Here is a 25,730-nt window from a genome sequence, read left to right as displayed (position 1 = left end):
ATTTTAGGCCTATTGAAGGATTTATCGGAGGAATATACTTATATATAAACTCATTAATTTATAATTTCAAGTATTTATATACACACATGGATACACATATGCACACATACATGTGAGGAAGAAAATCTGATAAACAGAGCTGGGAAAGGCTATGAAGGAGAGATTTTGTCAATGCCAGGCTTGCAAGAGCTCCTAAAGGAAGCACTAAACTTGAAAAGAAACAACCAGTACCAGCCACTGCAAAAGCATGCCAAATTGTAAAGACCATTGATGCTATGAAGAAACTGCATCAATTAACAAGCAAAATAACTAGCTAACATCATAATGACAGGATCAAATTCACACACCACAATATTAACCTTAAATGTAAGTGGGCTAAATGCTCCAATTAAAAGAAATAGACTGGCAAATTCGATAAAGAGTCAAGGCAAATCAGTGTCCTGTATTCAGGAGACCCATCTCATGTGCAGAGACATACATAGGCTCAAAATAAGGCGATGGAGGACGATCTACCAAGCAAATGGAAACCAAAAAAAAAAAAAAAAAAAAAAAAAAAAAAAAAAGCAGAGGTTGCAATCCTAGCCTCTGATAAAATAGACTTCAAACAAACAAAGATCAAAAGAGACAAAGAAGGCCATTACATAATGGTAAAGGGATCAATTAAACAAGAAGAGCTAACAATACTAAATACATGTGCAACTAAATATACATACAGGAGCACTCAGATTCATAAAGCAAGCTCTTAGAGACCTAAAAAGAGACTTAAGACTCCCACATAATAATAATGGGAGATTTTAACACTCCACCGTCAATATTAGACAGACCAATGAGACAGAAGGTTAACAAGGATATCCAGGACTTGAACTCAGTTTGGCACCAAGCAGACCTAATAGACATCTACAGAACTCTCCACCCCAAATCAATAGAATATACATCCTTCTCAGCACCACATCTCATTTATTCTAAAATAGACCACATAATTGGAAATAAAGCCCTCCTCAGCAAATGTAAAAGAACAGAAATCACAAACTCTCAGACTGCAGTGCAATCAAATTAGAACGCAGGATTAAGAAACTCACTCAAAACCGCACAACTATATGGAAACTGAACAACCTTCTCCTGAATGACTACTGGGTAAATAACAAAATGGAGGCAAAAATAAAGATGTTATTTGAAATCAAAAAGAACAAAGAAACAACGTACCAGAATCTTTGGGAAACATTTAAAGCGGCATGTAGAGGAAAATTTATAGCATTAAATGCCCACAAAAAAAAGCAGGAAAGATCTAAAATTGACACCCTAACATCACATTAAAAGAACTAGAGAAGCAAGAGCAAACAAATTCAAAAGCTAGCAGTAGGCAAGAAATAACTAAGATCAGAGCAGAACTGAAGGAGAGAGAGACAAAAAAAACCCTTCAAAAAATCAGTGAATCCAGGAGCTGATTTTGAGAAGATCAACAAAATTGAAAGACTGCTAGCAAGACGAATAAAGAAGAAAAGAGAGAAGAATCAAATAGATACAATAAAAAATGATAAGGGAGATACCACTACCGATCCCACAGGAATACAAACTACCATCAGAGAATACTATAAACAACTTTAGGCAAATAAACTAGAAAATCTAGAAGAAATGGATAAATTCTTGGACACATACACCATCCCAAAACTAAACCAGGAAGAAGCTGCATCTCTGAATAGACCAATAACAGGCTCTGAAATTGAGGCAATAATTAATAGCCTATCAACCAAGAAAAGTCCAGTACCTGACAGATTCACAGCCAAATTCTATCAAAGGTACAAAGAGGTCCTGGTACCATTCCTTCTGAGATTATTCCAATCAATAGAAAAAGAGAGGATCCTCCCTAACTCATTTTATGAGGCCATCATCATCCTGATAGCAAAGCCTCGCAGACACAACAACCAAACAGAATTTTAGACCAACATCCCTGATGAACATCAATGCAAAAATCCTCAATAAAATACTGGCAGACCAAATCCAACAGCACATCAAAAAGCTTATCCACCATGATCAAGTAGGCTTCATTCCTGGGATGCAAGGCTGGTTCAACATAGGCAAATCAATAAATGCAATTGATCACATAAATAGAACCAATGATTAAAAGCACATTATTATCTCAATAGATGCAGAAAAGGCCTTCCACAAAATTCAACAGTCCTTCATGCTAAAAACTCTCAATAAACTAGGTATTGATGGAATGTATCTCAAAATAATAAGAGCTATTTATGACAAACCCACAGCCAGTATCATACGGAATGGGCAAAAACAGGAAGCATTCCCTTTGAAAAACAGCACAAAGCAAAGATGCCCTCTTTCACCAATCCTATTAAACATAGTGTTGGAAGTTCTGGCCAGGGCAATCAGGCAAGAGAAAGAAATCAAGGGTATTCGATTAGGAAAAGAGGAAGTCAAATTGTCCCTCTTTGCAGATGACATGATTGTATATTTAGAAAACCCCATCCTCTCAGCCCAAAATATCCTTAAGCTGATAAGCAACTTCAGCAGTCTTAGGATACAAAATCAGTGTGCAAACATCACAACCATTCCTATACAACAATAACAAACAAACAGCCAAATCATGAGTGAACTCCCATTTGCAATTGCTACAAAGAGAATAAAATAACTAGGAATCCAGCTTACAAGGGATGTGAAGGACCTCTTCAAGGAGAACTACACACCACTGCTCAATGAAATAAAAGAGGACACAAACAAATGGAAGAACATTCCATGCTCATGGATAGCAATAATCAATATTGTGAAAATGGCCATACTGCCTAAGATAATTTATAGATTCAGTGCCATCCCCATCAAGCTACCAATGACATTGTTCACAGAATTGGAAAAAAAATACTTTAAAGTTCATATGGAACCAAAAAAGAGTCCACATTACCAAGACAATCCTAAGCAAAAATAACAAAGCTGGAGGCATCATGCTACCTGACTGCAAACTATACTACAAAGCTACAGTAACCAAAAGAGCATGGTACTAGTATCAAAACAGATATATAGACCAATGGAGCAGAACAGAGACCTCAGAAATAACACCACACAACTACAACCATCAGATCTTTGACAAACCTGACAAAAACAAGAAATGGGGAAAGGATTTCCTACTTAATAAATGGTGCTGGGAAAATTGGCTAGCCATATGTAGAAAGCTGAAACTGGATCCCTTCCTTACACCTTATACACAAATTAATTCAAGATGGATTAAAGGCTTAAATGTAAGACCTAAAACCATAAAAACCCTAGAAGAAAACTTAGGTAATATCATTCAGGACATAGGCATGAGCAAGGACTTCATGACTAAAACACCAAAAGCAATGGCAATAAAAGCTAAAATAGACAAATGGGATCTAATTAAGCTAAAGAACTTTTGCACAGCAAAAGAAACTACCATCAGAGTGCACAGGCAACCTACACAATGGGAGAAAATTTTTGCAATCTACCCATCTGACAAAGGGCTAATATTCAGAATCTACCAAGAACTCAAACAAATTTACAAGAAAAAGCCCCATCAAAAAGTGGGCAAAGTAAATGAAGAGACACTTCTCAAAAGAAGACATTTGTGTAGCCAACAGACACACGAAAAAAAGCTCATCATCATGGTCGTCAGAGAAAGGCAACTCAAAACCACAATGAGATACCATCTCATGCCAATTAGAATGGCAATCATTAAAGGGTCATGAAACAATAGGTGCTGGAGAGGATGTGGAGAAATAGGACCGCTTTTACACTGTTGGTGTGAGTGTAAATTAGTTCAACCATTGTGGAAGATAGTGTGGCAGTTCCTCAGGGATCTAAAACTAGAAATACCATTTGACCCAGCAATCCCATTACTGGTTATATATCCAAAGGATTATAAATCATGCTGCTATAAAGACGCATGCACGCGTATGTTTATTACAGCACTATTCACAATAGCAAAGACTTGGAACCAACCCAGATGTCCATCAATGATAGATTGGATTAGAAAATGTGGCACATATACACCATAGAATTCTATGCAGCCATAAAAATGGATAAGTTCATGTCCTTTGCAGGGACATGAATGAAGCTGGAAACCGTCATTCTCAGCAAACTATCACAAAGACAGAACACCAAACACCGCATGTTCTCACTCATAGGTGGGAATTGAACAATGAGAACACTTGGACACAGGGCAGGGAACATCACACACCTAGGCCTGTCGTGGGTGGGAGGTTGAGGGAGGGATAGCATTAGAAGAAATACCTGATGTAAATGACGAGTCGATGGCTGCAGCAAACCAACATGGCACATGTATACCTATGTATCAAACCTACACGTTGTGCACTTGTACCCTAGAATTTGAAGTACAACAAAAAAAGAGAGAGTTCTTATACTTGTGTGTCTGATAACAAAAACTATCACAAAACACTGTAAAAATCACAACCTTGCAGAAAGATAATTGCAGAGTTACACAAAAAAATACTTCTCCAAGGACGTATGCCAAGCAATTGTTTGTGTAACCTCAGAGTGGCGCCACCTTTGTAATTGATCTATTTAGCCAAAGATAATTATCTCAAAGCAATTATTTAATCCTCTTTATTTTTCTTTTTCTTTAAAAGTCTTTGTATTCTTTTACCTCCATGAATACATACACCATTTACTATGGCACTTGTACCTCCATTGCAGTGCCCTCTTCCAGAATAAATATATTTTTCTTTTGGAGAGTCTCTCTGTTTGTTACATAGGTTAACAATTCATATCTATCTATCTATCTATCTATCTATCTATCTATCTATCTATCTATCTATCTATTTATCAATCTATCTACCTATCTATCTAACTTTCTCTCTCTGATTTATGTATCTATCTGCATGTACGTATATAGCTCTGTTCTCTTAAAAGGCCCAGGAGCAATAGTGTACCAGAAGAAATGAGCATACATAATACCAGTGACTCTTGGGATTTCTGTTGAATTCACCATCCAAGATTGACTCCAGTGATTCTTAGTTTCTGGTATCACTACCTTTATGCAGTTCATGTTCACACTAAAGCAGAGCTTACCTAGCTAAGAGATACTAGAAGTGACTAGTAACTCCTAAAGCTAAAACACTGACACTTTTGAGACACACAGGCTGATTGTTTTTCTGTTTTGATGTGGTCTAGAATAAAAGAACAAAAGCCTCTTAATCAAGCTGTAGGCTTACCTAACTTCCAGCTATTCAGCAACAAAATACCCAAGAAGTTATTAACCACAAGTGCTGCTTTAGGGGGCTATGGACTCCCCTGGGGTCCCACATGTGCAGTTAGACTTAAACGTCAACTTAGAGTTACCCCTTCCTCATTTTAATGCTAAAAATCACACCCAGGGGAGGAGATTACAATGCTAACATTGCATGCTGTCTATGAAGAAGCATGTTGAATTACTGCAAAAGCACTAGAAAAACCTCTTCTATACATGCCCTAATGAAACCCTTCCCTATAGAAAGACCCTATAAAACTAACCTCACACACAGTGTTGGTTTCCTTGTGCACAAGCTAAATAAATTGTCTCTTTGTTGCTATATCTGGTAACCTCTCTTGATTTCTGCTCTGGGAGATTACAAGAATTCAGGGAGCTGATAACATTTCTATCTTGTTTCCTTGAAACATTCGCTCTGAGGAAAGTCAGCCACACTATCATGATAACATTCAGCCATTCCTGGGAGATGCCCATATTGGAGAGAAATAAAGGCCTCCCTCCAACATGCCAGTCGTGTGAGTGATCCATGTAGACTTCAGATCACTGTGGAGCCAGTGGACACCTGACTGAGAAAATTCGTAAGAAACCCTAGCCAGAGCCACTCAGCCAAGCCACTGTTGAATTTCTGACCCATAGCTACTGTAGGAGATAATAAATACTTAGCATTGTTTTAAGTCATTAAGCTTTGGGGAAACTTGTTAGACAGCATTTAATCACTAATGCAGTTGCTAAATACCATTAACCACTAAAAGCAACCAAGAATACTTGGAAAAATGACTGTTTCCGGGTCTGGGACAGGGAAAATAGAAGATGAAATTGAAACAACTTGCTGTACCAGAAAATTAAAGTGATGTTTAAAAATAATTATGGTTATATGTCAAAATATAAGATAATTCAGGTTGGCAGAGTTTCAACTAGCAAAATTGGTGCAATTTGGCATCACAATATAGAAAGATATGAAGTCTCATTGAATAAAATAGGACTCCATGAATATATGTGGAAAATAAATATATGCATACATGTATACAGATGTGCATAAGTATATAAATAAATAAGAATAAATAGTGGAGAAGAAAAATTCTTCATTTCAGCAAAATATCAGCTGATAAATATAGATGAAATAATATAGTTAGATATAGTAATTTTTTATAGCCAATATACTAAAAATTAATTCTGGTAAGAATCATCAATACATTTTTTTTTTTTTTTTTTTTTTTGAGACTGAGTTTCACTCTTGTCACCCAGGCTAGAGTGCAATGGCATGATCTCAGCTCACTGCAACCTCCGCCTCCTGGGTTCAAGTGATTCTCCTGCCTCAGCCTCCCAAGTAGCCAGGACCTCAGACGTGTGTCACCATGCTCAGCTAATTTCTTTTTTTTTTGTATTTTTAGTAGAGATGGGGTGTCACCATTTTGGTCAGGCTGGAATCAAAGTCCTGACCTCAGGTGATCTGCCCACCTCAATACATGTTTAATCAACTGGACGACATTTGATGAGAAACAGAATACTTACATATTCTCAAAGTATATCTTTTCAAATTTGTTATTAATTTCAAAAGAAAAATAGTAACTCTGAAGTGGATATAATGATATTTTAACCAACTGATCAAAGTTGATGTCATCAATAAACTGCAATTGGACATTTTAGGCCTCCATTTTGATGCCTTGAGAAGGACATAGCATCACTTAAGTACTGTGCCAACCAAAAATGCATAACCTGAATCTACTTATAAGGAAATATCAGACAGATCTAAACTGAGAGAGAGTCTATGAAATAACTGGCTTGTATTCTTCAAGAAATGTCAGTGTCAGGAAAGAAAGGCTGAGAAGCTGTGCGAGATTAAAGAAGACTCGAGAGATATGTAAACTTTATTCATTATGGGATTTGGGCCTGGATCCAATCCTGAAAAATGATCGCTATACAGAACATTATTGGCATCATTGAATAAACTGGAATTAGGACTGAAGATTAGAATAAAGTATTATATTACTGTTAAATTTTTTGTATGTATTTTTTTTTTGAAATGGAGTCTGTCTCTGTCGCCCAGCCTGGGGTGCAGTGGTGCGATCTCCACTCACTGCAACCTGTGCCTCCTGGGTTCAAGCGATTCTTCCGCCTCAGTCTCCCAAGTAGCTAGGATTACAGGCATGCACCGCCACGCCCAGCTAATTTTTTTTTTTTAACTCTTGAAATACAGAATTTTATTTATAAACTTTTTAAAGCAGAAGAAAACTCTGTCAAGAAAGACCAAGTGGAAAATGGGTTTCCAAAAAAATGTAATTTTAGGGCAACAAAAGTCTAAAGGGCCACAAAAGACAAATAACACCACTGCCATCTGAACCATGGCTAGTTACTTGCATTTTTTGGCATTGTTAATCATTGAATCTGGGTTTTCCTCTGAATTCCACACAGAGCATGCACTACACAACAATTTTATGAGAACATACTTCCTTTCTACACACATTTCAGGACAAGCTACCACCAGAAACAAATCAATACATATACATCAGGGGCTGAATAATCTCAGTAGTGAGTGAGACACATTTTGCAGAATCCTGCCAAACAAAGGAACGGAAAAGGCTGTGGGCAAAACAAATGGGGGGGCGTTAAAGAATGAAATACTTTCAATATTAATAATTAATTCAGGCACGGTACTGTGTTTTGTACAAAAGAAAAAAATTAACATTTAGTAACACACTAATGAATCTTATCTCCAAAGAGATTAGTGCACTGGCAAAGTATGCGGATTACAGTGGAGAGCTGTGGACAGCAGATACCGAAAACACCCCGGCCTGGCAGGTCCCAAGGTGAGGATGGCCTTCACTGACCACTCCCTTTCCAGAGGTCCAGAAAGAACTTGCAGCATGGTCACCTGCCTGCTACACTTCCAACTCTAAGCAGCAAACTTCAAGGAGCCAGAGAGGAGTCCCCAGTGGGCAAGGGGAGCAGAGAAGAGGAACATGGTAAATATAAACCTAAAAGACAGTAAAATAGGATGCAATCCCCATTCAAATCGCAGAGACGAGGACAAGTCCCCAAAAGTAGTTGTTAGACTAAAAAAACTGGACACACCTCACTTCCCCAAAAAGATAATACACAGAAATTTTGGGGATAACCGGAAAAATAGAGAAATGCTCAATGAAAACCAAGCTCTTCACCTCAAACATCTGAGGACTGGAACACATCCTCTATTATCCAGTCAATAATGCCCTTGCTCTTTAGCAGGGATGCAATTGGTCAATGACACCAAATGGCTTTACAGGGCAACTTTTAAAATGTTCCTTTTAGACCAAAGCCTAGGCTATGAGGATTCAAGCAGCCCTCTAAGACTTGTGACAGCAAGTTCCAAAGGTTCCAAGGTCTAGTCCTTCCTTCCAAGACATAACATCAAACACAAAATCCCGTCATGGTACAATTCATATTTTGAAATACGGAAGCATATTTTAAATACTCTTAAGGCATTTATTTATTACAACATTATCTGATTTCACATTAGCTTAAAATTCAATTCAGTCTTTCCATTTCTTCACTGAGGTCGCCACCTCAGCATATTACACACCGTCTCCAGCACTCAGTGTGACCGGCATCCGCACAGTGAGCCCCAGAGTCAGCCTCTGTTTCCCAAGTGAACCAACTAGATATTAATACTGCTCTGCTACAACGTAAACGCTCCTAACTCAAACTTACTGGAAAAGCAGTGAAACGTCTGTGAAGTGACTTTAAGAAAAGGTACTTTTGCTTATGAAAAGAAACCAGCGAGTCCTCTAAGGATAATAACAGGGAGTATATTACAGTTAAGCACATGATTTGGAGTGAGGAATTCAGATGTTGCTCTGTTGGTCCAGGCTGTTAATACTCTTCCTGCTCCTCCTGTGGGCCCCCTTCATCAGGTATCACAAAGCCTTCATCTGTGGCATACGGAATGTGTATAGTCCTCCGCAATACAGGGTTATTTTCCCCCTCATTCTCCTGGCAAATCAATTCAATGGTCCATAGCTTTCTGAAGTAGAAATTCCTCTTTCTCCAAGTCTTCAACAGTGAGTTTCAATACGTTGACCTGCTTCATCAACTCAGCTGCCTGGTCATCCCCATTGCCCACACCAGGGTTCTTTCACAACACGCCAGGGCCAGCCTTAGGAGCCGCAGCAGTTCTCTGTGTTGAGATGGGCCTCTGCGGAGCTGTATTGCTAAAATTTTGGTTTATTCAGAGCTGGAGCAAGGAGGGAGGGAGCCACCGAAGTTTCTTAAACTTGTCTGGCAGCCACAGGGTCACAGGCTTTTCCATCATACTTTGCATCAAAAAACTTCTTGAACCACTGCATGAATTCAAAATTGTCCTGAAACTTTCCTGTTACTGATTTGTCCATAGGAATTATTTTGTCAACACCCATCCTCTTAACACCCGCTTACAGTATTTTGAAGTTCCGGAAGCACTCATGTTCTAGCTTAGCTTGAAATTTCACTTTCTTCAAGTCAATGGAGCCAGGAAACAGCATGTCCATAAACTGACATTAGGCAGTCCCTGACCACACTATTTGATCTTTGTCAGATTCAACTGCAGAGCCTCATTGATCCAGGCCAGTATGTCATGTCGACTTAGGTTATCACTGGTCACTGACGTGAGTATATGTTCACTGCCATCTTCGGCTCTCAGGGGAACCACGTCCACTGCCCTTACCCGGCTCCAGTTCCTTCATCTCGTTCAAACCGCCAGACCCCACCCTTTTTGTATTTTTAGTAGAGATGGGGTTTTACCATGTTGGCCAGCCTGATCTTGAACTCCTGACTTCATGACCTGCCCACTTTGGCCTCCCAAAGTGCTGAGATTACAGGCGTGAGCCACTGCGCCTGGCCTTTATAATTTTATTGTAGCTATTTTTTAAAATCTTCTTACTCTTAGCTAATGTTAAACAAACATTTAAAGGTTAAAATGTAACAATTCCTGAAACCTAGTCTCATACATTAAAGAAATGCATACTATATACATGCTGAACACACATACACACATATGCATACGATATATACATATGAGAGAGAGGGAGAAAGATCATAAAAGAAATAAGCTAGTCATTTTTAAAACTGTACAAGGGAATTTTTATTTTTGCAACTTGTACAAAGTTTGAAATTGTTCCAGAATAAAAATGTAAACTAATTGCTAACTAGTTTCAGTTGTGTTAAAATTAAATTTTCGTTCCTTTAATATTTTATTTCATATGAGAGCCTTTATTTTGAGAGTAGAGAAATGGTGAAAATGTTAGAGATAAACGTTAAGTATTGGTGTCAGAAAGAAGAGAGAGGAGCCAGGTTCTGGATATAAAAATGAGTGAAAATTTCCAGTAAGCAACAACAACAAAAAGTTATGAGCATGGGAGGAGAAGGGAGATGGAGAGGAAAGGCCATAATAAAGAACTTTGTCCTGGAGCACAAAGGATTAGAAAAGAGATTCAGGATTTATTGAGGCAGTTTAAAAAATGAGTTTTGGCAGGGCGCGGTGGCTCACACGTGTAATCCAGCACTTTGAGAGGCCAAGGCGGGCTGATCATGAGGTCAGGAGATCGAGACCATCGTGGCTAACACTGTGAAACCCTGTCTCTACTAAAAATACAAAAACAAAATTAGCCGGGCGTGGTGGGGGGCGCCTGTAGTCCAAGTTACTTGGGAAGGTGAGGCAGGAGAATGGCGTGAACTCGGGAGGCGGAGCTTGCAGTGAGTCAAGATCCTGCCACTGGACCTCAGCCTGGGCGACAGAGCGAGACTCTGTCTCAAAAAAAAAAAAAAAAAAAAGTGAATTTTATCTGTTTTCCTCTATATTTTTTGATTCTCTACAGTTAGAAATTATTCTAGTGCTATGAATTTCACCTACTCATATGGAAAATAAAAACAGTATTTTTCTAACTAAATCTCATTATATACACTCAGTTGTGACTTTCACTTATTTAAAAATTCCAGTTTAGGTTTTCTCAGTCCATTCAAGTTTCTCCCTTTTCACCTGCTTTTTTTCTCCTCATTGTGATCCAAACACATGGTGGTGAAATAGGAGGAAGTGAGAAGAATCAATAGACAAAATTGGAAGAGGGAACTCTAATATTCTTTTCATTTAAAATGAATTTTGGTTTGAGAAACCCTCTGTTCTCAACTCTTCAGGCTTTATTTCCACAGCACCCACTGCTGTGTTGTCACTGTTTCTCTCACAGTTTCCCAAACATTCATGACATTGACTTCGTTTTCAGAATGCAAACGGTTGTTTTAGAGACGATCCATCAGGCCATTGAGGTTTTTATTTCTCTTCATCTGACACAAGAACACTCTAGTGCCACTGGCTTACCCTCAGACTTCCTTGATTGTTTTAGAGACATGTGACATTATGTAATAATCCATTATACCCACAGAATCATTAGTTGTTGTGCGGGGGTGAGGGGGAGGTATCTCAGATACTTTCAGAACACATTTTTTTCTCTCTCTATTGTAACTTATTTATTTATGTACTAGGGGAAAGTAGAAACCTTCATTTCTGATGTTGTGATCCTTTTTGTTCTTCCCTTTTCTACGTATTCTTTCTAGGGAAATGCCTAGATTATTCTAGATTATTTCCTTTTGGTTGAAAATCTGCTCTTCTGTAATCAACATATCCCTCCCCCACACTCAACACAAAATACACACACACACACACGCACACACACATCAGTTTCTTTAAAGTGTAAACTATGCTCTGATCCACCATATTCTTATTCTTTTGGATTAAAACAAATCAAAATAGTCTTTTTCGTTCTCAAAATCTTAGTGCTTGAAAATCTAAGGTCACCTGACTTATCAGATATATGTTCCCACTTTTTGAACTTTACAAAATCTATTAATATATTCAATAACTGTTTTTTTTTTCTTTCTTTTCTTTTTTATGTGTGTTTTTCCTTTCCCGGAAAAAATAAAATCTCTTCACCTAGGGCAAGCATTGATCCACTGAGGACTAGGAAGAAAAGTATCAGAAATGGCAGCTGTAAAACTCTTTTGTATTGCCAAAGTTTTATCTCACTTCACAATTTATCATCTAGTTCCTCTTTATGCTATCAGTGCATTTGTGCACTCCTAGTTTGTGCCAGAAAATATTCAGGGCAAATCTGGGTGGATAAGCCATAGTTTCTGCCCTCTTGGTATCCATGGCAAACACAGAGGAAAAATACGTTCATAGTACCTTAAAAGAAGAATCTTAAACTAATCAGATTTGTGGAGCACTGTTGGGGTCAGCTTAGGAGTGACTTCCAGAGGAATTCTGATACTCTGGACTTCAACCAAGACTGTGCTGGAGCAGCCACTGCACCCTAAGCAGGGCTTGCTTATTCTGGAAGTTTCTTATAATCGATAAGGTATAAGTCTTCAGAGTTTGTTTCATCAACCTACCTCTGAGCACTACTGTACAGCAGTGATAGAAGCACAGCCACCAGAAAGACAGTCCTGTAATATAACTGATCTGGCAACATTGAAACAATATTCGTCATAGCACAGCTCAACTGAGCTGCACATGTGCAGAAAATAGAAGACGGCAGGATATCCAACTGCTGCTGTAAAGTGAGCTGAAATGGGGGTAATCACAAGCAGAGAGGGCAGCAGAAACATGTTAAGGATTCATAGAAGCACAGCCTCAAGCAATGTAGCATAACTGAATATATGAGAAGGGGCATGCTGCTGAAGAAATGAAAGAAGAAGCTTGCTCTTAAAAAATCTACTTCTGATGACACTGGACACAGTGTTATACAGCTATATGCAGCTCTACTGATTTCTAATTTTAAATATCAAAAATTAGTATGGATTACAAACCCTGTCAGGAAATATGTATGCATTTATCTAGTATATTTTAGTTACATTGTAGTCATTTTAACTTATTGTTTCCCTAGCTATATTAGCAATTTGTTTACATGGCAAATCTAAAACATTCTGTTAATTTTTTAAGAACTGTTCATTTGGAAGGGCAAGTTGTATATTTACACACACAGAGACACATGCATTATGCACACTTGAGACTGTGAAATATTATTATGGCAAAAATCAGGAAAGAATCCAAGAAATAAAAGAATGAAGTTAAGAGAGTTCTTTTGTTTATATTGTCATGGCATTCCCACAAAGTAATGACCCTACTAATTGAGGGTGGCTCATGAAAATCATTCTCATTATTTCAGTCATGTATATGTATTTATTCCATTTATTCAACAAGTATTTACCCTGTGTGGTATGCGTATATCACACTATTATTCACAGCTGGAGACAAGAGATATAGACAAAGGATATTGGCATGCATGATAAGAGCTTTTGCTTTTCCTTCCAGATTTTTAACTCTGGGTAGGTAAAGGGAGTACACTTATTTCCATGCAGGTAATATTGCTCAGTTCATATAACAAGAAGTACTTAGCTCTCACAAACTAAAATTCTGGCAAACATCCATTGAACCTTAGACAAACTTCCTGAATCACAATGACTCTAAATATAGAATCAACAGTATATTATTATAATGAAAGTATCCTTTTTATTTTTTCCCTGCCTGTAGAAAAATTTGTGATAAAGGTGAACTAAAAGGTTGGAAATGAAAGAAAATGTAAGGGAATTAAACAGCAAGTAAATAATTTGAAGTGATAATTTAATTTAAAAGGATTACAATGGCACATGGAGGCTTTTCAAGGTCAATTCTTTAGATAGTTCAATTTCAATGTTTTTTTTAGCTGATTCGATTGAGGTCATTTACAATTTTGCAAGTTGGCTTTTTTTATTTTCGAAAGAATTAATGAGGTACAGTTTAAGGGAACTACCTGGAAAGTTAGTGAATTTGATTATAAACACACATAGACAATTACTCAGTTTATGTTAGCCAAATGCTATTCACTTCAGTGATGCTTTTATGCACATTCCAGGTTCTTAGTAGCTGTGCAGTCATTGTCTTAGTGGAAACATATGTCAATTCCTACTGAAGAGAAGTATTATTGAAGAAGAGAAGAAAACAAAGGAAGATATGGTTTCCTCCTATCTGACTGTAACTCAAGGGACTTTGTTTTCAGGAGCTTTGAATTATCTGCAAAGCATAAAACTTTCATATTCTTTTTAATAAGTTGGATTATTTTCATTTCCTAATAAAACTTCTTTCCATCTCAGTACAGGGTGAACTTTTCAGATTCTGCAAAGATCAAAGGTCGAGACTATAGATCATTCTTTTTTTGAAAGTCAGTTTCCATGGCCTGTGGGTTTTATTATTTAGTCTACAGTGGACGGGTTTCATTGCTTCATGGAGCCAAAGAAACAGAATTTTTAAGAACCTAAAATGCTAACGGGACAAAAATCACTGTTTAGAGAACTGAACTGTTATTTTCTTGCTTGTTATTGTTATCAATTACTCATTTACTTATGAACAGATGAATAATTTTTTTTTTTTGTTTCATCCCACAAATTCATACAGAAAATCTCTGCTTTGGAATGGAATACTTAGAGTAAAAACCATCATTCATATAAACACTTATTCTTGGGTTTCATGTTTATGTCACATAAAAGAGATTGTCATCCCTGGGTGAACCAGACAACAAGTCAGAAACTGTCAGCCTTATTAAATTTGGCTAGTATTTTTGCTCCATTGCTGAATTCTATCTGGTTGCAATCGATCCCATGAGAATGGGGGTTATTCTTAAGGTGATGGAAATGATGAACTTTTGTGCTGGCAAGCTGTTACACTATGGTAGTTCATGTCTTAAATGAAAACCAAATTCAGCATTACAATTTTGAGGAAAATATTTCAGAATAAGAAAATTATTTGTATAGCTTTTATTGCTGTTTCTATCAACAAGATTTATTCCTTAACACATAATTTAGTATTTTGAAAGTGCAGAAAATTTCCTTAGACTATTAAAAATTTTCATTTCATTATTTTTCTTAGAGAATATATACTAGCAGGAGAGTGAATTCTTATCATTTTTTTCTTACAAGCACATTTGCAAGTATACATTTTTGCATTCAAATTTCCCCAAATGTTAACAACATAAGATACTTAGTTTTATCAATAAAGTCATGGCAAATGTTAGGTACCACCAGATCCATCAAACAGCATCCTCATTATTTTTTTACATCTTCATGATCTGCTAATATTTATTTCATCTGTCAATATTTTCCTCAAAAAATGTCTGGTAAATAGCTTTTCACTTCTATTAGACTTTAATAAATGATATCACTTACTATGTGTCATGTTTACTTTTCAACCAAATAATCAAATTCATTTTGACCTCTTCTTAAAGATTTTCACAATCTTTCTAAATTAGTCTTTCTAAATGAGTCTTTCTAAAAGTAACTAATAAAGGAACATAACTGATAAAACTGCACAGTTTGGACAAAATGGGAGAGTTTCTCAGAAAATTTATTCTACATTTTTATGTGCATTCTTGGAAAAATGTTCATCTTTAATCTAAATGTGTTTAATTTACTTACTCTCATTTTCCCAGTCCAGGTCTTAATTATCCATCACCTTGGAGTATGGGAACAATTCCTTAAAGTGCTACTTGCCCCTCACCTCCATCACTCACAACCCATTCTTATGTACTCATACGTTGCTACTGCCAGTGATCAGTTTTCTCCATGACTCTCTGCCAAAATCAGAGTAGAACTTGAGCCTGGCATTCAAAGTTGACCTCAAACTGTGCAAAACATCTCTTTTTGACCTCACTGGTCTTTTCTACATGCTCAAAGACAAATCATACACTATACCGCTTTGCAAGAACCCTATGCCTTTACCAGTAGTATTTTTCTCTACCTGAAAATCATTATTACTCATTTCAATCTGCTAAAATTATAATAATTCCACCAGGCCTTATGCGAATACAATCTATATGCTGATATTTTCCTCAAGCAGAAATTCTCTCTCTCACTTTTGAACTCCAATATTTTGTGTGTGACATGTAAGATTCAGTATCTTCTGTTTTTCATAATGTAAATATGCATTGCAGTTCTTTTTTAAAACTAGAAGTTTTCTAGAGGTGATGATATTCACTTTATTTTTAGTAGTATTTCATTTGTATTTTGTGAATAGTACTTTTGAAATAGTTTTTTTTTTTTTTTTTTTTTTTTGAGACGGAGTCTTGCTCTGTCGCCCAGGCTGGAGTGCAGTGGCCGGATCTCAGCTCACTGCAAGCTCCGCCTCCCGGGTTCCCGCCATTCTCCTGCCTCAGCCTCCCGAGTAGCTGGGACTACAGGCACCGCCACCTCGCCCGGCTAGTTTTTTTTTTTTTTTGCATTTTTAGTAGAGACGGGGTTTCACCATGTTAGCCAGGATGGTCTCGATCTCCTGACCTTGTGATCCACCCATCTCGGCCTCCCAAAGTGCTGGGATTACAGGCTTGAGCCACCGCGCCCAGCCGAAATAGTATTTTTAAAATAATTATTTTGCCTTAAATAATTAATCATATTATTTAGCAAGTATATTATTCAGTGAGTGAAGTAACTAGTAAATTAGTATGAAAAATAATCATAAATAATCTATGTATATTAATAGCTAATACATTTTGGAGTGTTATTTTGTGTCAGTAAGTGGTTTGTCAGTGATTTATAGATAGATAGATAGATAGATAGAGATAGATAGATAGATAGATAGATAGATAGCTACATAGATATACATGCCTATATTAAAAGAATGGAATGGGCAGTATCACCCCTATTTTAAAGACAAGGACATAAAGTGACTCTTTTAAAGGGCACAGACATAATAGTTAGGAGAGTGGCAGTTTGAACTCATATCTATTTGATGTCAGAATGATGCCTTATTTATTATCCGGAAAACAAAATAGTATTATACAGACTCTTTAAAAACATATTTAATTGGGAAGGATATATTAAATCACACTTAAATAATATTGATAAATAATTGCTTAAGTGTGTGAAAGTACAGAGAATAAAATGTCAATCAAAATTGATACAAGCAAAAGTCTTCATAGACTAGAATATATGAGCATTTGGTTGGCCTTGGAAAATAAAATTTAAATATGGATAGGAATGTGATAAATGAACACATCAAAGAAGACACTTTCAGTGTAACCTATTGAACAAGTGGAGGTGCATACTACTAATAATCAAGCACATCCACATTACAATGACAGGTCTCACTGTAGATAATTTATGATTAGTTCAGCATAAAAACAAAAGTTCTTTCATATTGAACTAAATAACAAAGATATTGTACCCACATCCATTGTAATTATGATGTAAACATATATACTTCAAATATCTCTATTTAAAAGTTTTGGTTTTAACCATAGGAAGCTCTGATGATAATTATGCTGAAGTCAACTGGATAAATCCTGTGTTAGCTTGGGCTGCAATTACAAAAGATGGCATGGCTTAAACAATAGAATTTTTATTTTTGCATAATTCTGGAGGCTCCATGTCTAAAATCAAGTTGTCAGCATGGCTGGTTTCTGAACAAGCCTCCCTCCTTAGCTTACAGATGGCTACCTTCTCATTATGTCCTCATACGGTCTTTTATGTGTGCCCGAAAAGAGTGCATTCTGGTCTCTTTCTCTTCTTATAAGAGCACATTTCTACAGGATTAGGGCCTTACCCTCATGAACTTTAACCTTAATTACCTCCTTAGTGACCCTATCTTCAGACTGGAGTTTTACACTTCAATATGAATTTTGGGGGGACACAATTTTGTCTATGCGAGTCTAATTTTCGAATACTTTGCCGAGAGACTACAACTTTGAAGAAGCAACATCTCTGATGATATCTGTATATGTATACTATCCATGCCTAGGAAGCATGGGACAAAAATTATATATGATAAGACTAATAGTTACCTTTCAATGAGTCTACAGTTGTTCAACAATAATGTATTAATGTAAGTCTCAAGGAAAATAGTAAGAATATGGAAGTCCTAAATTAAGCAGTAATGTACTGTTTAGTATCAATATTTTTCTTAAAACCGTCATGACACGTGTATACCTATGTAACAAACCTGCACCTTCTGCACATGTACCCCAGAACTTACAATATAATTTAAAAAAACTTTCTCTACTTTTGGCCGGGCGCGGTGGCTCAAGCCTGTAATCCCAGCACTTTGGGAGGCCGAGACGGGCGGATCACGAGGTCAGGAGATCGAGAGACCATCCCGGCTAACACGGTGAAACCCCGTCTCTACTAAAAAATACAAAAAAACTAGCCGGGCGAGGTGGCGGGCGCCTGTAGTCCCAGCTACTCGGGAGGCTGAGGCAGGAGAATGGCGTGAACCCGGGAGGCGGAGCTTGCAGTGAGCTGAGATCCGGCCACTGCACTCCAGCCTGGGTGACAGAGCAAGACTCCGTCTCAAAAAAAAAAAAAAAAAAAAAAAAGCTAGAATATATCAACAAATATCAATACATTGGAAGAGTATTTGAAAAGTCCATTATTTGCATAAGAATACACAGATTTTTTTCCATTTGCACTTTAAAAAATTTTAGAATACACTAGAAATTCTAATTTCTCTTGATACTTGTGTAATTAACACTTATAGACACTCTAAAAACTAAAAGAAAAATAAATAATTTTCAAAAAATTACAAAGTATGGAAATACCTGTCACCTCATAACTTTGGGCACAACTGTCATTATTTTTTTTCTCTCTTTTTCTCCATATAGCAAGTTATTTACTAAATTTAAAATGAAATTCAGTTTGAAATATACATTTCGGTATTAATGTTTTTATAATTCCATTCATTAAACAATGATAAAATTAAATTGTACTTTAACCAAAACTAAAATTTAGTTTATCCATGCTTTGCAAAATTAATTTATCGTAACTAAAATATTCCTTTCTATTTTAAGAAACACAACGATATTTCCAATGTGAATGAAATTTACAAGAAATCAAGTGTTCAAATTAAGCTGATTAGTTTTCCTTCTGAGTCTAATATGTGATTTAATCTTATTTCACTCCATTGAAACAAAACATAAAAAGAGTATAACATTGTGAAGACGTTAATTTGATGCTGATTTGTAGTGACATCTTATCAATATATTTTTCTTTCCCTTTCTTTCCTTATTAAGCCATTATTTCTAGTTGTGTTCTTTGTTTCAAGATTGATTATAGTCACCATTTTAGGGATGGGATGCTTCTATGCTGACCAAAAAAAAATAAGAGTAGAATTATAAAAATGTAAATCCTATCAGTCTTTTATTTGACATAAATTAGGTTGAATCTAAAGGGAATTTCACCTTAGCTTAGCAAATTATCTGTATATAAAAAGCATATAATATTAATGTAAACACAATGTAAAAGACAATGTTTTAGCTTCATGAGAAAAAATCTACTTGAAATCATGTTGAAGCTCTGGCTTGCACTTTCCACAACACGATTTGTACTATATAGCGTGTAATCTCAAAGAGTGTGTGTGTGCCATCTTAAAATTATATATATGTATCTTCAAAGGAATGTCATACTTATGTGTTATATACATATGTATTATACATATATGTGTTAAATTTACATATACATATGACAAAATACAAATTATTCTTTTTATTTGTTTTCTACAATTGGTTCATTAAATTTAAAATGCTAAACCTAAAAAAGAGATTAGCCATATAAGAAAAGATGGATAAATTGGACTTTACTAAAATTAATATCTCTTGTTCATCAAAACATGCCATTAAAATGTCCATTTCACAACTTGGGAAACAACAACAAAAACTATGGGTAAAACCTACAAAGCACTTGTATCTATTGTATAACAAGAATTTCTACAAAATAAGAAAAAGACAGACAATCAAGTTTTAATAAAATTAATTTCTGAATAGGTGCCATACACGAGATGCCTAAATATATTGAATGTATGAAGTATGATCAGCATCATTAGTCACCAGAGAAATATGAATTAAAAATCTTCATTTAATAAATAATAAATGATACCCTGCAATGACAAGAATGGGTAAATTAAACTACTGAAAATACTGATATTTGGCAAAGACACTGAGCAATTTCAAATCTTACAGTATTTTGGCAGCACAAATTGATACAGTTATTCTAAGAAACATTTGGCATTATTAATAAAATTAATCATGGATGTATGATAAGGCCCAGCAATTCACTCCTGGTATAGCCCAAAAGAAATGAATGCCTAGATATGCCAGAAACATGTACAAAAAATATTCATAATTGTCTCAAATTAGGAACAATTTAGTTGCCATCAAATGGATAAAAACTAAACAACTTATTTATTTATAAAATGAAAAGAAAAAACAGAATTTCTGATTAGTACAACAAAATGGATAAATTATTCCATGGATGTAATGTTGAGCAAAAGAAGTCAGACACAAAAAAAGTAGAACCTGATCATTTTATCTGTGTTGTTTTAAAATAGGCAAAAGTGTTCTATGTATTATAGATGGAGGTCTGAATAGTGGTTCCACTTGGGGAGGAATATTAATTGGCAGGGATCACGAGAATGCGCTCTGTAATGCTGGAAGTATTCTACATTTTGATCTACGTAGAGTTTTTTGCTTTTGCTTTTAGATATTTAGTTTTTAGCAAAAAAGATTTTAGCAAAACAATATCTCTAATTTGTTTTTAGCTCTGTCATCCAACTGGAGTATAGTGGCACAATCACGGCTCACTGCATCCTTGATGTCTTGGGCTCAAGCGACCCTCCCACTTAAGTCTCCTGAGTATCTGGGACTCCAATCACATGCCACCATGACTGGATAATGTTTCAGCCACCGTGCCTACATAATTTTTAATTGTGTATTTATTTATTTTTTTTTTTGTAGAAATGCAGTCTCACTATGTTGCCTGGGTAGGTTTTAAGCTCCTAACCCCAAGCAATTCTCCTGTCCTGGCCTCCCAAATCAATGGGATTACAGGGATGGGCCACTGTGCCTGACCTATGTAGAGTTTTCAGTCTTTGAGAACTTTTCATAGTGGTTTTTATGTACACCTAATCTTGGCTGTACATTGAGTTGGACACTGAAGATTTCTGTATATGGCTTTATATAAGTAATTCTTCAATTAAAAAATAAAGAATATTAGGAATTCCTAAAAGTCTTTCATTAAGAAGCATATGGGGTAACTAAACATTGAAATTAAAACATAAACGTGTGTTTACATATGTATGTGTGTATATATATGTCTCTCTGTGTATATATGTATATATACACACATACATATATATGTTTCTCATTCTTTTTTCCTTCATTTATAATTAGTTTTCATCTTTTTTTGTTAATAAGATCCTACCCATTTTACCCAACCTTTCTGAGTAATATTATCTGTTAAATGGTTATATTTATTTTTTGTTTCTTAAAGAATTATTGTTGTAATCAGATGAAATAATGATAACATCAACATCTGTTGAGCTTTAACTATATACCAGGTGTTATGCATGTTGGAACTCATGTACAGTCATGTGCTGCCTAACAGTTTTTCACTCAAGGACATACTGTATATACTATGGTAGTCCCGTAAGATTATAATACTGTGTTTTTTTAGGTAGTTTTCTATGTTTAGATATGTTTAGGTACATTCATACTTATCATTGTGTTATATTTGCCTACAGTCTTCAGTACAGTAACATGCTGTACAGGCTTGTAGCCTAGAAACAGTAGTCTATATCATGTAGCCTAACTGTATAGTAGGCTGTACTATCTAGGTTTGTGTAAGTATACTGTTTACTTACACAAGTGAAAAATCACCTAATGACACATTTCACAGAACATTCCTGTTAGGCAACACACAACTCTATATAGTCAAGGGAGGCTGACGCAGGAGAATTACTTGAATCCAGGAGGCAGAGGTTGCAGAGAGCTGAGATTGTGCCACCGCACTCCAGCCTGGGCGATAGAGTGAGACTCCATCTCAAAAAAAAAAAAAAAAAAATCCATAAAAGGAAAGTAATCCACTTCAGATTCATACATTCATTTAGCTTTCATGTCTCTCTGATTTCTTTCAATTGTAAATAATTTCTCAATCTTCCTTTGACTTTTATGGTCTTGACACTTTTGAATGAATTATTTCATAGAATTCCCTTCAGTTTGGACTTACCAGATGTTTCTTCATGATTAAATTCAGGTAAGGTATTTTTTGAAGAAATATCATGAAAGTTGACATCTATGTATAGGATGAAATTTATTAAAATATTGTCAATCGTTCTTCCCTCCTACCTTTCTTAAGAAATTGTTCAGTTTTTCCCCTCCCTCACATATTTCACAAGAGTCCTCCATCCAGTTTTAGAGGATCTTTTGTGCTTTGTGACAAGGAAATTGAAGTAAAGAAAAGGTTGAGTGGAAAAGTCATGAAGGAAAAGAAAAATAAGGATGTTAAAGAAGATTGACAAATAATTTTGAAGCATGACCTTCAAAGTATAAGAAAAATCTTCAGGAAAGTAAACAGAGACTTTAAGTGAACTTTGTTGTGGCCTTTGCATGTCATTAATGTTTGGGAAATGTGAAGGAAGAACTTGATTACATGGAAATTTACTTAATAGTTTCAGAAGTGTCTTCCTTTGCTCATAACACTTGTTTAATATTAAAGTCTATCGGATAATTATTGTACCCCACCACAAAACTGCATAGAAATTATTATTTCTATTTTTCTGACAAGGCAAGTGACTGAATGTTTTAATACTTCTAAGGTTATTTGGGCAGTACTAGGCATTTCAACCCAAGCCTATAAATCTCCAAATACCATTTTCCTTGAGTCGATAATGGCTTTAGTTTAAATTATTCCATAAATTGCAAAGTGTAAACAATACTATTTACCTCAAGAAAACAATTATAAGAATAAAATTAAATAGGATTTAACAAGCTAAAATATTTTAAAGATGTACCCTATGATTATTATCATCTAAAACAGTAGATGAGATGCTGCTAGCGGAAGCTAATCATGTGTTCTTCATAAATAAAAGGAGTGATGACCCTTCATTACACTCTTTTTGCTTGCCAAGTCAGTGGACAATTATAGCAATTTAGATGCCTCTGTCACTGAATTAAGAAAAGGTAAAATAAGTTTAATTCTTAAAAAGATAATACACATGCATGCAGTGTTTCAGTCAGAAATAGTTTCAGCTGTGAGTAGCAGAAAACATAAAATAAAAAAGACTTAAAGAGTCAGGATTATGTGACAACATGCTATTGCAGCAATAATTCTGTGAAACAAACTATCTAGAAATTTAGTGGCTTAAACCAACAAATTATTAGTTCACAAGCACACATTTGTGCACTGGTGAATATCAGCAGCTCTTCTACAGATGTTGTTTCTTACAGAAAAAGGGGATCAGTGCACCATTCCATTCTCCTTGAAACAGTGAATAAGACAGATCAGATTGTAGTGATGACAAATACAAAGGTATCAAGTCTACCCTGCCAAGTACATTTGCAGCCTCAGCTTGAATCAAGTCTGCCTGATTCACAGTAGTCAGAACATAGTTACATTTCTTCTACTGGTAGTAAAAGACACTGGAAAATGCAATTGGGGACGATACTGTGTCTAGTCAAGTACCTGACTAAATATCATTGGTTCTTTGAGTAAGAAAGAATAGGATAATTGGGTATTGGGAGCAATGAGCATTCAGTACCACCTGGTCTGACTCAGGTCATCATCATAGGATCAACAATAAATTTTTTAAAATGTATAATGATGGCAAAATCATGCAATGTCAAAGCAAAAATTACTAATGTTGACATACAGTAATTTGGTTTTTTCCCATGGGAGGAAGATTATTTTGAATATTAGAAGGGAGCACAGTGCAAGTGAAAGTTCTTTGTATCTGATGTGATACAAAGGGTAATAGGAAGACTATGTCCCAAAGAGTTTGGTGGAATATTGATTTACACTCTTAGAAGGGGTGGGTGTGTGTGCTCATGCATGTGTATACATGTATGTATGTGCTTATCTAGGCTATATTTTCTCAGATGCTCTGTATATCTTGAATACCTCCCTCATCATTTAATTACTAAAGTTTATAAATCTACTCTTAATTGCCAGCACCAATGATCTCCACAGTAATTTGAGAGTTGAAGGTGTCTTTAGCGCACAACTCCAGGGTATACCAACCACTTAGTTCTGCTTCAGGGCTTGCTATTCACACATCATGCGAAGTGACCAGAACCCTCTAGACTTGTACAACACTGTGATTCTAAACTAACAGCATCACATTCTTATTAAGAATACTGTTTGAGAAATGATGTTTACTTTTAAATAATGTTTGAGAATAACCTGTTGTTCGTTGATTCTAAATTTTAGCTTTGTGTTACATCAGATTATTAAAGACAATATTGCTTTGCTTCAAAATATATTTTTGCCTCAAAAATATGTTGTTTTACTTTTTTTGTTACCGTGTAAACATATATTGAGTAAAATAATATTCTCTATAAAAAGTGTGAGAGAAATATCTGGTTATCCTGCCATAAGATCTGTCTTTTCATTCTCTGACAATAAAAAACCAGAACTTAACATCTTTTCCCAAGAAATTTTTTTTGCGTGTGTGCACACACACCCCCCCCCCCCATAAAATACAAAGTTTCCTTGGGAGACAGTTTTCCATGCCACAAACACTTGGGAAAAAAAAGTATATATCTTATATACATAAGATATATGTCTGATACATATCTGACATCTATATAAGATATAGAAATAGATATCAGATATATATCAGATATAGGAGATACATATATCTCATATCTCACATATAAATCTTTATATATCTTACATATAAATATATATCTATATATAGACACTTATTAGACATATATCTATATGTTGATATATATCTGTCATATATAAGATATATATACACATGATATATGATATGTATTTACAAATAATCATATAAGATATAGATATATATAAAATATATCTATTTTAATTAAAATATAAGATATATATAGTATAAAGATATATATATTAAAAAAACATAAAAAGATATGGGCCAGGTGTGGTGGCTCATGCCTGTAATCCCAGCACTTTGGGAGGCCGAGATGGGCGGATCACAAGATCAGGAGATCGAGACCATCCTGGCCAAAATGTTGAAACCTTGTCTCTACCAAAAATACAAAAATTAGTTAGGCGTGGTGCCACGTGTGCCGGTAATCCCAGCTACCCGGGAGGCTGAGGCACGAGAATCACTTGAACCCAGGAGGCAGAAGTTGCAGTGAGCCGAGATCGTGCCACTGCACTCCAGTCTGGGTGACAGAGCAAGACTCCATCTCAAAACAAAACAAAACAAAAAGATATGTATATACATATAAAATTATATACACATATATATATGTTTCTATGATGATGTTTTCCACACATCTTTTCTTAGCTGTGCTAGTAAAAAAGAGTTCATTGCATTTGTTCTCCTCTTGAGGAAGGTGTGACCCTTGGATTTATATATGTTTTCCTTTACATCCTGGCTCCGCATCTTCTTAAGGAGTGGTGAGGTAGGGAGCCATGTAGGCCTTAAACTTCTTATTCAACTCCTCCAACTACAAATGGAGGTATGAAGACATGTGTTTTGGAGAAGATGGAATTGCAT

The 25,730-nt window shown here is 35.7% G+C and overlaps 1 long non-coding RNA gene and 1 pseudogene across 3 annotated transcripts in view; both read right to left on the bottom strand.

Moving 5' to 3' along the window:
• LOC105487774 (uncharacterized) overlaps window positions 1-25,730 on the bottom strand; it is a 229,347-nt gene that overhangs the window by 164,133 nt on the left and 39,484 nt on the right. The window lies entirely within an intron of this gene.
• On the bottom strand, window positions 8,652-9,871 carry LOC105487773 (microtubule-associated protein RP/EB family member 1 pseudogene; annotated as a pseudogene).

The sequence above is a fragment of the Macaca nemestrina genome, chromosome 3, assembly GCF_043159975.1.
Source record: "Macaca nemestrina isolate mMacNem1 chromosome 3, mMacNem.hap1, whole genome shotgun sequence".
NCBI classification, from domain to species: domain Eukaryota; kingdom Metazoa; phylum Chordata; class Mammalia; order Primates; family Cercopithecidae; genus Macaca; species Macaca nemestrina.
The sequence above is the reverse complement of the archived record's forward strand: the minus strand, read 5'-3'. Positions and strand labels throughout refer to the sequence as shown.